General features: G+C 37.6%; 1 protein-coding gene across 4 annotated transcripts in view; it reads left to right on the forward strand.

Annotated features, from left to right (window-relative positions):
* The first annotated feature begins 8,292 nt into the window (after positions 1–8,292).
* The window catches only part of Atg7 (Autophagy-related 7), a 350,749-nt gene continuing 346,674 nt past the window's right edge, over positions 8,293–12,367 (forward strand). The window contains exon 1 of one of the 4 annotated variants that reach the window (XM_090402077.1): positions 8,293–8,871. The gene's annotated coding sequence lies outside the window, so the exon portion shown is untranslated. Of the gene's footprint in view, positions 8,872–8,951; positions 9,138–12,367 lie in introns of those variants that run through there. The other 3 variants (XM_090402076.1, XM_090402073.1, XM_090402075.1) reach the window with 3 other exon arrangements.

Here is a 12,367-nt window from a genome sequence, read left to right on the forward strand (position 1 = left end):
TTACATAGGATAATTCAGGAGCGTGATTATGACAATTAGCAAATATTCAACATCACGAAATTGGTCTCTTTTGGAAGCGTATTCCAACAAAACCTTTTCTAGCTAAAACTGAAGCATCTCAACCAGAATACAAAGTAAAGTATGTAATTAGAGATCGTCTTACGTTCATATTGGGAGACAATGCAGAAGGCGACTTTAAACTCAAGCCTATGTTAGTTTATCGTGAGCAAAATCCAAGATCTAATATTTCGAATAAATCATCACAACTGGAAACGAAATTGGATTTAATGAACTGGATAATAAAGAAGTGCGAAACTTGCTCGAGTCCCATTCAGAACAGTTAAGTGAGAATGATCTCCTTCAACTAGAAGAACAGCTTATATATGAAGAAGAAAATATAAGGTGTGCAAACAAGAAGAGAATGCTATGACTGAGAAGCTAACTGCGAAAGAACTTGAGCTAGTTTGCATTTACATTGAGCATGCTAAGCAAATTTGGTTTTAATTTTGCTGATCCTGATATAGAACGAAGCTTCGAAGTCCGCCGAAATCTTGATAAAATGTTTCGCCAGCTATCGCAAATTGCATGACAAGATGAAAATGTCGAGCACGATTCAAGCAGCTTTACTTATTTATTTATTGTAAAAGATTACCTCAATCAAATGTTTAGACATTAAATAAAAATTTAAGCAATTGATTTTTATTAACTTTGATGATTTTTATCCTCTAATATAGCTTATACTGTAATTTTTTCCCCCAAATTTACGCTAACTGATGGATGAATTAATATTATTCCTTTATTGCATTCGCTTCAGAGCCCAACAGGAATTTGGGCTTGACCTGCTGGAGGACAGACGAAAATTTGCCACCATAAAATTCATAAATAATATCAGAAACTACCAAAGCGATCATATCTCCCTAAAAACTTATGAACATTAGAATCAAAAATTCAGACTTCGCAGATCATCAAATTTACAATATGATGACACTATCAGGAAGGAAATAGGTCTTGATCAGCTAAATGCCCACATAAACAAAGACCATCTGTTTTCCAGTCCTTTACCTTCAAATACCTCCATAAATCTAAACTTTACCAAACTCTGTACAAAAAAAGAACCAAAAGAAATACTCAAAGAAAAAGGCCTAAATACTATCAACCTTCTTTCATCCTTCAAAAATATTATTTGTTATACCGACGGATCGTCAGGCACCAATATGATTAATGGAGGCGTTGGTGTTTTCCATCTACTCCCGAAAGGTGAAAAATTTTCAATAAAAGTTGGATCTGGGAGAATAGTTTCCAATTTTACCAGCGAACTTTACGCAATAAATAAAGCACTCGAAGCCTACTTAAAATTATCATCATCTCAACAATCTGAGGGAATTATAATTTACAGCGACTCAAGATCAGCTATGAAGGCAATCAAAAATGGCAATACCAAGCTCACACAAGACACCCATGAACTCTTAAATCAACTAAAGTGTTGTTTAGGAAAAAGTTGCATTTTACAATGGATACCTGCTCATGTAGGCATTGATTACAATGATGCAGCTGATAAATTAGCAAAAGAAGACAGAAAACTCAACCAAGAAACTCACATGATAACTCTTGCTGATGCTAACGCACTAGCAAAAGCTAAACTAATTCCACTGAAATCAGTGATACAACATCAAATTCCAGAAATCAATGCTAGCAGAAAGACTTCCACCACAATAGCAACACTACTAACAGGACATTATAGAGGAATGAAGACAAATTCAGATGATACGAGAACATATAGAAACTGCAACAACTGCCCCAATACTGAACTGACACCCACTCACATCTTTACCTGTCCAGTAATTACAGTAGCCTTGCAAGAAATAGATCCTAATCCTATACAAACAAAATCATCGACATAGTCAAAGCAGTTCAAGGAGCACACGGAAATATTATGAATATACCTCTTCTTGAAAAAATATTCTTCATGTTTTACAATCTCCCAAATCAAAACCGTGTAAAACAACATAGATGTGCTAAAAACAGGTTTTCAAATAGAAATATTCTTATGCACATTTACAGCACTGGGGTAAATACCTCTAAGGAACAAACACACAGATCAATGGCATGTGTGTGTGTGTGTGTGTGTGTGTGTGTGTGTGTGTGTGTGTGTGTGTGTGTGTGTGTGTGTGTGTGTGTGTGTGTGTGTGTGTGTGTGTGTGTGTGTGTGTGTGTGTGTGTGCGCGCGTGTGCGCGCGTGCGTGTGTGCGCGCGTGTGTGTGTGGGTGTGTGTGTGTATTCTTTCTTTCTTTCTTTTCCGTAGGCTCTGTCATTAAATGAGATGAGTTTATTTAGCTCGGCTACCTCCACAAAAGAAACCAATAGAATAATTTTAATAATAATAATAATAATAATAATAATACATTTTATTGGTTTCCTTTGCAGTGTCTCCTTTCCTCTACTGCAGATGCAGTGGCCAGTAGAGGGAAGAGACATTCTACATACATCTGCAAATTTTATTTTACATTTAACCTGTACCGGAGGCTGTGTCATATACTTCTTGAATAGAACCCTTTTCTCCCCATGAACGCAGAAAGACCTACAACGATTGCATAGCTTTCAGTAATCAATACCATTAAATACAAAATGAACAGAAATGATCGAACCAAAGGAGTTTTGTAGCATACCTTTGCTTCTCTTGGTTTGTTAGATTAGATTCCTCCATAATCTACCGTCTATTACCCTCGATTAGATATTCCATTGTGTCCAGTTTAAATACCCATAGTCCCTGCAGTATTTTCTCAAATACCTGTGAGAACAAGACCAACCGCGTACTTCTTGCATAAAACTAGTTTTCATATTCCATGTATTTTGGTTGAACTATTTATGAAACGTTTTCAGCTAAAAGTGATTTAACCTGCCACGTGATAAAGTGTCTTTTTTCCATGCCCTAATCCTTGGGGTATTGGTCTCTGTGAAACAGAAAGCCCATGGCTAATAGAGATAATATGCAGACGTGCAACAAGTGTATCGTGTCTGTTAATTTGTAGCTGCAACAAAAGGCAGTACAGAGATTTTTTTTTTATGGATTCCAATGCGCAGAAATACCATTATGGTGTATCAATTTCTTTATAAATAAAGTAAAATAAGGCCTGTGTAGCTCAGTGGAAGTGGCTCTTGCATCCATCTTCTTGGTTGCTCGTAGTTTGACTTAAGTTCAAGTCTAGTCGCCGACTGGAGGAACTTTTTCTAAGCTTTCTTCGATCGGTTCCCAAGTTAGTCGTTCTCTGGCACGGACAAGTGAGTTTTTCCTCCCGGAAACTCTGGTTTTTGATCCCAAAAACTCAAGAAAATCGACCGTCGTATCCACATTATTTCTAACAATGACATATCTTGTTAAGGTTAGGTATCACGAGATGGCAGCACTTGTTTTCCAGCCTCTTTATTGGTGGCTACTATAATTAGTGATAGATATGGACCAGTCGAGATTGAACTACCCACTCAGTCTCCAAAAGCTAGATAGGATATAAAATCCTCGCCTACTCCCTATAAGGGAATAAAACGCGATACATGATTTATTTTTTATTTTATAAAGTAAAATAAGAAAAGAAACGTGTATAGCTCTGTTGAAATAATCTTTTCATTCGTAGGGCTCGGCTGCCTGCAGAAAGATTGTGCTAAGTTCGATATAGTCGACGACTAGGGGAAGTATTACTAAGCCTTTCTTTGAACGGTTTTCGATTAAGACGATCTCTGTCAAGGTTGAGCAGGATTATTTTCCCAGAAAGTCGGGTTTTGACTCTAATCTTACGTAAATGCATGCACATAGATGTGCACGAGTTATTATTATTATTATTATTATTATTATTATTATTAATTTTTTTTAATAATTTTATTATTAATTTTATATAATTTTATTAAAAAATCAAAAAAATCAGCTAACATCTTTTTATTCCCATATAGGGAGTAGGCGAGGTCGATTAGCCCCTATCTAACTTTTGGAGACTGAGTGGGCAGTTCAATCTCCACTGGCAGCCAATCAGAGATAGCTGACCCAAGGCTATCACGAATTAAGTGGTACACAGTGAAGAGAGAGATGGCCCAACAAGTGCCGCCATCTCGTAGTCCCTACCCCTAACACAATATATTTAATGTCTGAAATAATGTTGGTTCTACGGTCAATTTTCTTGACTTTACGGGACGAAAAACCCGAATTTCCGGGAGTAAAAACCCGTTTGCCTGTGCCAGAGATCGGCTAACTCGGGAACCGGTCGAAAAAAGGCTTAGAAAAATTTCCTCTAGTCGACAACTACATTCGAAGTTTTCCTTCGTGCAGTCAAGCGCTGTGGTGTGCAAACGTCACATCCACTGAGCTACACAGCCTATAATTTTATATATTTTATTTTTTATATTTAAATTTCATATTAATTTTATTAATTTTTATTAATTTTATATAATTTTAGTTTTATAATTATTAATTTTTATGAAAAAGGCCTCTGTAGCTCGATTGAAGTGACGTTTGCATCCTCTGCGCTTCGTCGCTCGAAGTCAGACTTAAGTTCAGGTCTAGTGGCTGACTGGAGGAACTTTTTCTAAGCCTTTCTTCGACCGATTCCCGAGTTAGTCGATCTCTGGCAAGTGCAAGCGAGTTTTTCCTCCCAGTAACTCAGGTTTTTTATACCGTAAACTCAAGAAAATCGACCACAGACCAACATTATTTCAGACAGTAACATATCTTGTTAGGATTATGTACCAAGAGATGGCAGCACTTTTTTGCCATCCTCTTCATCGGTGGCTGCCTATAATTAGTGATAGACATGGGCCTGCTATTTCTGATTGGCTACCAGTGGAGATTGAACTGCCCATTCAGTCTCCAAAAGCTGGATAGGGTATAATGGCCTCACCTACTCCCTGTAAGGGAATAAAAGGCATTAGCTGATTTTTTTTTCTGATTAAAAAAATTATTATGTGAGACCATTAGGGAGTCAAGGACTCGTGGAAATCAAATATTACATGTACTGGCAGTCATACTTGTTCTTGAATTCATTCACTGTACTAGCACATGCAACATCCAAATGGCAGTCCATACCAAATATGCACCACTCTGTGAGCGAAAATCTAGCTCTCATCCCCTTCTTGACAGAATTAATTCTCGACTTCCAAAGAGTTCTCACTCATCCTTTCCCCATCCTCCATAAAATGAAAAATTTCATCAACTGAAGTCTTGTATTATCCTTTCAGAAGCCAGTAAGTCTCAATCATATCATTCCTCTCTCTCTCCTTTCTGCTAGCCTGCAGTCTTACCGAAGTGCAAGACTTTACATTGACTACTATTGAACGGATAGACATATTCACATACCCACGGTTTCAAACTATTGAAATAATTCTGCAAATACTGCATATTATCCTGCTAATTTTTCAATCATCAGCAAATAGATGTATGTCGCTTGTCAGATCCTTTCCAATGTCATTAATATACAAATTTAATAACAAGGGACCCATATACCCACTTTGATATCTGTTAGTGAGTCATTCTGTTATCCACGCTAATATTTTTAACCCAGTCCCATATTCGCCAAAATAATTATAGAAGTCACCCATGCTGTATTCTTTCAAAAGCGTTAGCAAAATCCAAATGAATGTGAGCAAGTTGCTAAAACACAATTTTCCCTTACTAAAACCATGCTGTTCATTGCAAAGTATACAGAGTCTTACCATAAATACTGTTAGAACTATTGCACAGCCTTGTGCTGCCCATAGAATTGCACGAGCCTGGTTCCGTTAGTGGCGCCGTAAGCAGCCAACAGCATGTCTATCAGCAGAGAGAAAGAGAGAGAGAGAGAGAGGTCTAGCTGCACAGATTAACATGCAGTCGGGAGGTTATGAGAGCCATGTAGCTATAATAGCACATCACAGGGTTGGAATAGAGCCACCTGTTATTTTCAACACTAAAAAAACTTGGAATCAGTAGGATGTTTGTGCATTGGACTGTTAGCTATTAGAAAGAAACAGATGACCTATCTCACTTCGAAAGAACAGGTTGACCACGCTGAATTAGAATGCAACAGCTTGTAAATGCTTTGAGGCACCCCCTCTGCTATAATCCTGTGAGAATGCACTGCACAAAGTGATGTCGCACGAGAGAGAGAGAGAGAGAGAGAGAGAGAGAGATGAACGTTTTACAGAGAAACATGTCACATGTACTAACTGATGACCTGGGGATGAGAGCCTATGGTTGTTCTACTGGACACTTCATAACACCAAAACTTATGCTTAAGAGGGTAATAAAATCAATGAATAAAATGAAAGACTTCTCCGGCGGTATGGGAACAACAGGACACAGAGATGTTCTCTTCACAGATGAGAAGATTCTCTGGATCGCCGCATAGCACAGGGGCGTAGCTAGGGGAGGGCGTGGGGTGCGATCCGTCCCGGGCAGCACTTTGTGTTTAAGAAATATTGCTATACTGTCTACGGAACAGCAACTGAGTAATGAAATATACTTCGGCAATGTCATTGACGATTTTGCTAATGGAAAAGCAAGAAAAATAACATTTTAGAATGTTGGAATTAAAGTTTTACTTCAAAAATAAACATAGTGTTTTAATTTATTTCCCTATATGTCGTTTTGACTTTTTGTAGTATTTTTGATGTGTATTGAGAGGGGCAGCAAATTCAGGGACCTACCTAGGCAGCAAAAGCACCAGCTGCAGCATTGCCATAGCACCTAGGATTTCAGAGGGATCATCACCCCGTGACAGTGATTGTTTAGTGGGCGTGACGTATCAGGGAGTGTTCAAGTTGCAGTTCTGCTAGAAAGGGGCCATGACCTCCACAAAAGTGTATCAAGACACCATGCTTGAGCCTGTGGTATGGCTCCTGAACAATACTTTGCTTCAAAGTAGCTAGTGATGGACTTTTCAACAGGACTCAGCCCTTGCACATACGGCGAGGACCACACAACAGTGGTTGGACCAAGTATGTGCCCGATCACTTATCACCATCTGATTGGCCGTTTGGAAGTCCTGATCTGAATCCGTTGCACTTCAAATTGCTGTCGGAGCTTAAGAGAGTAGTCTGCAAGAAATAACACCACAGCATCCCCAGCCTGAACGTGGATTTGGAGTCAGCAGTGTTTCCATTGGATGTTGTGCATGTCACCATCAATATATGGCCTCAGACTTTGGGCATGCATGAAGGCGAAAGCACAAACATTTTGAGTATATAGAACCAAGAAATTATATATACATGGTTTAATCCTTTATCCAAGTGTAAGCAAACAAAGTTTGTGCCTGAAGTATTTTCAGGACTAAGCAACTCATGGTAAAGGCCACAGGTTCCATGTACCACAGGTTCAAGCACAGTGTCTTGATACACTTTTTGTGGAGGTCATGACCCCTTTCTAGCAGAAATGCAACTTGGACATTCCCTGATACGTCATCCCCACTAAACAATCACTGACATGGGATGATGCTCTATCTCTCTGAATCCTAGGTGCTATGACTTCACATCACTTGCCTTAGTATCCCATAATGCAAAACACATCTCCTTTCGGCCATTATAATGCTATGCATTATGGGAAGGGTGGGTCACTACCCAGACCGGTTTTGACATATCCAAAAGCTAGATAAGGTATAAAGGCCTCGCCTACTCCCTATTAGGGAATAAAAGGCGTTAGTTGATTTTTTTTTATTATTTTTTTTTGATCCACCTTTATCATATATATATATATATATATATATATATATATATATATATATATATATATATATATATATATATATATATATATATATATATGTATGATAAAGGTGGATCTCATCACTTTCCTTAGTATCTCCCATAATGCAAAGTACATCTCCCTACGGAAATGTATGATGCTATGCATCAAGGGAAGGGCCACTACCCAGACCAGTTTCGACCTTTTTGAGGTCTCATCAATGAGAGCCAAACCCTGAGATGCCATGGGTGAAGTAATGCAGAACTTATAAAAATTTTACCTTGTCACAAGTTGCCACAGGGTGTTTTGACCTTATTAAATAAAAATCTCAGGATGAGAGTTTATATTTGTATTCTATATTCATTGCAATAAACTTCCATAATGCTATAATTAATAGAGTGATTCTCGAAAATAGTTTTGGTGATAAATAGATTTAATTCCACAGGTTCTGTATAATTTTTTCCATACTCTGTTTTTTTTTTTTTTTATTAAGACTCTTTTCTAGGTTTTTTTTTTTCCCGCCATGTTCGGCAGAATGTTATGGATATATTCAGCGCGGTATACATAAAATTGCGGAAATGTTTCCAAATAAATGTAATAAATGCTAGCCAAGTTAACATAACATCGAAAAAATCTTGCTAATGACTGCTAATTAGTGTTCAAAAGATCACCATTTTTCAAATGTACTCTCGCTGGAACTTGTTAGTAATTCAGCACCATGTATTTACGGAATAGCCGATGAAATTAATGCTAAATTTCTCACTCATATACGTTGTTGTAGAACGTTTTAACGTTTTTTTTCCCTTTCCGATAATTATTTATGTCATAATGAATGGGATCTGTGGGGGAATTGTTTTTTCTTCCCCCTTTCGGAAAATGCATTTATTCATTCTATCCACATTGCTAAGTTTTGTGAAAACGCATATCATCTGTAGATGCAATCGGTTGCTCCTTAGAAGTTTGGCGGCGTAATGCATGCCAGATGTCACGAATTAACGGTTCTCGAATTATACAACAATGCCTATATTTCTACTTATCTTTGTGAGGCGGTTTCATGTGTGTTTACACTAGTTAAAATTAACATTAGTCACGTGTAGGTTAAATGTTTGATGCAGTAAGGTAAATCTACGCTTCTGTACCGAAGAAACAACATTTGTAAATTAAAAGAGAAGGTAAATTAATTACTGTTTACTATTTATGATACGCTACACAAAGATATGTTTATAGTAAACAATACAACCTTGTTTCTTTTCCTCACATTGTGAAAGGACTAGTTTCCTAGTGCCATTACATGATCTGCAATGATATAAAAAAGTGTGCCGCAAAACTTGACCGTCGTGGTATGTGTCAATCCAGTTTCGAAACATTTTGTGCTTCATTGTATTTTAAGGTTGGATACTGAACGCGTATGAAGAAATAAAAAAATAAAACATCACTGGTAAGAAACCATTATCAAAGAGTAGGAAAGGGTGCTTATTTATTTTTAGGCGTACGTTCTCTGAGGTTGTGTATTAGCTCAGTCAGCTGTTGCAGACTGTCAGCTCGTCGAGGGCTACAGGCCGAAACTACAGCTGTAGCTCTCTCAGTGGTTTTGCGAGAATTTTTAGTCATATATTTTCTATTTCTATATCCAAATTCTATTCGTTTTTGTGTGTGGAAATGTAGATCTATGAATTTACTGTGCACTCAAGATTCATACCTCCGAAGTATCTGGGCTATGCGATATCAAATCATTACGGTGGGAGTAACGTTTTTAGCACTCTTGTGTAATTAACAATGATGTATGAAATACACATTGCGTTAAAAAATAGGGACATTTTACAGAACAGAGCAGTTGGTTGTGCTGCTTCTTACAAATGTTTAGAATGGATTTATTATTATTGTTACTAAGATTCTTTCCCTTTTGTGATTCTTCCTCAAGAATGGAGATAGTGTCTCCATTCTGCAAAAAATCTTTATAGTCATCCTTAGTAATTAATCTTATGAAATATCTTTAAAAGGAGGATTGTAAATCAGTTTCATGCTGAAAGTAGGTATATTAAAGCTTACTAAGAATATTCTATGACTAATAAACTATTCAGAAATAGGAACTGAGAAACAAAGATTCATAATCCTTCAATGTTAAGGCAGAACAGGGGGGAATATATATATATATATATATATATATATATATATATACATATATATACATATATACATATATACATATATACAGGGTGTTCGGGATAAATTTGACATATTTATAATTAATTATATTTTTCCGTAAGTTACATGTATTAACACACACTTCTCTTCATTTAAAAGTTTGGACCCTTCTTCATTCATATACAAGATGTCAGAAAGGATGGATAGCTGGAACCCACCTGAATCATGGAAGAGAATAACTTGTATCATGATGATTCGTGCCCGCCATCAAAATAAGGATATTACAACTGCTGCCCAATGCTCCCTGAATACAGTAAAAACAATCAGGCATGAACTAGAGACTTGCAATGGTGACTACGAGGATGTAGCAAGAAGAAAGATCCCTAGCAGACGATCTGATTGCGTTCGTACAGTAGAATTCCTCGCAAATCTGCAGGAACAGGTGTTGAAGAACCCTGGCATTGGAATTCGGGCTTTGTTCGTGGAGTTGCTAACTGTAGTCAAGCCCTGGATAACAAGGGTAGCCAATGGTAGGCCGTATGTATGGCAGCAGGATTCGGCCCCTTGCCACACCTCTGGGAAAAGTCAAAAATGGTTGTCTGAAAATTTCTACGACTTCACCAGTCCAAATGTTTGGCCTCCAAACTCCCCAGACCTTAACCCCATGGATTATTTTATATGGGGCGCAGTTGGAAAAGACACCAATCGCACTTCCAGTAATACAAAAGCCCAGTTAATGGATAAAATTAAAACAGTTTTTGCGGCCCTTCCCAGGGAGACTGTAGCATCAGCTTGTTCGAGGTTCCGAAGCAGAATTGAAGCTGTGATCGATGCTAATGGTGGTTATTTTGAGTAAATCTTGTTGATAGTATTGTAATTAACTCTGCCTGTAATGTTTTTTTGTCAATTCATTAAATTTAATAGATACAAAGAAGATTTTCTTTTTCCTTACGAAACTGTCAAATTTATCCCGAACACCCTGTATATATATATATATATATATATATAAAAGGTCACCTTTATATGGACATTTTCTAGTGAAGGTGAGTGATCCAGACAAGAGATGAAAAGCCCAAACTTTATTATAGGAAAAGCCACCTCAGTAAAAGACCAGTTAAGGATGAAAACACACAGGAGAAACAAATGACAAAATAAGCATTGGAGGTAACAGTAAGACTTTCCCTCCTGGAACTTATCTTCCTACCAATCTGAAAATATATACAGTTAACACTTAAAACAAATTTAGTGGAGTGGTAGAAATAGTCTCTTGCAGTGTTTTCATGGGATACCATAGGGATAGCAAGTAATGTGGAAAATAATGAACATTTGCATGAAGTGTATATCTTAAACACTTGAGATTATTTGAAATATTCAAATATTTTCATATTTGTTCTGTGACTATGACAGTACTGTTTTGTATACATAATCCATTGTTGTTAGCTTCCTTGCTACCTAGATTTTCCTCTCCTGTTTCTACTTTTAAGTATGATCAGTTAGCTATCGGTGCTCCCAGTGTTAGTTGACCTCACACCAGCAGAATTGATATTTCTTTTAGCTGACTACTTTGGAGTAAAAAAAAAAAAAAAAAAAGCTTAACTTTTATAATTAGTTAATAATTATTAGTAATAGTGCAGATGTGGTAGCCCTGCAAGAGGATTTAAATAAGCTAGATAGATGGGCAAATGAATGAGGGTCTCAGTTTAATGCAGCAAAATGTAAGGTCTTGAGGTTGGGGACACATGAATGGGATGCTGCATACTCATTGTAGTTGTTAAACTGGAGGAAGTAGGGGAGACAAGAGATCTGGGGTTGATGATTGATAGAAACCTGAAGTTTAGGGGACATATTGCAAAGGTGGTGAAGGTAACACAGAGGATTGCTGCTATTATGAGAAGGACACTGACCTGCAGAGATAAGAGGGTTATCATTCCGTTGTATAAGTCTCTGATCAGACCACACTTGGACTATTGTTCTCAGATTTGGTCCCCAGGATTTGAAAGGGATAAATTAACTGTGGAAAGGATACAAAGATGGATGACAAAGATGGTTTCAGGACTGTACGAGGATAGTTATGAGGATCGGCTGAGAGAATGTGGACTGCAGAGTTTGGTGGATAGAAGGAGAGGTGATATGATTGAGACTTTTAAACTGTTGAGAGGTGGTTACAGGGTTGATACTGGGGAGTTCTTTCGCTTGGTTGAACAGCGGGAAGGAGTGATGACAAGAGGCCATCCCTGGAAGTTACGAAAGGAAACTGTGAGCAAGAGGGTAAGGAGTGGTTTCTTTGTGTGGAGGGTGGTTGAGCTGTGGAATGCATTGCCTGATGGAGTGGTGGGAGCGAGAACGGTCAGTGAGTTTAAAGAGTGGTATGATAGACTTTGTGTTTCTCAGGGGGGGGACCTCCCCTCGATGAGTCTTGACAGACTTTATGTCTTAGGAAGGACCTCCCTCGATGAGTCTTTTGACTCCTTGGAGGCCTGAATTATAATAATAATAATAATAATAATTAATCTGTTTAATGGT

This window comes from Typopeltis vanoorti, chromosome 12 (genome assembly GCF_054136105.1).
Source record: "Typopeltis vanoorti isolate ZY-2024b chromosome 12, IOZ_Tvanoo_1.0, whole genome shotgun sequence".
NCBI classification, from domain to species: Eukaryota; Metazoa; Arthropoda; class Arachnida; order Uropygi; family Thelyphonidae; genus Typopeltis; species Typopeltis vanoorti.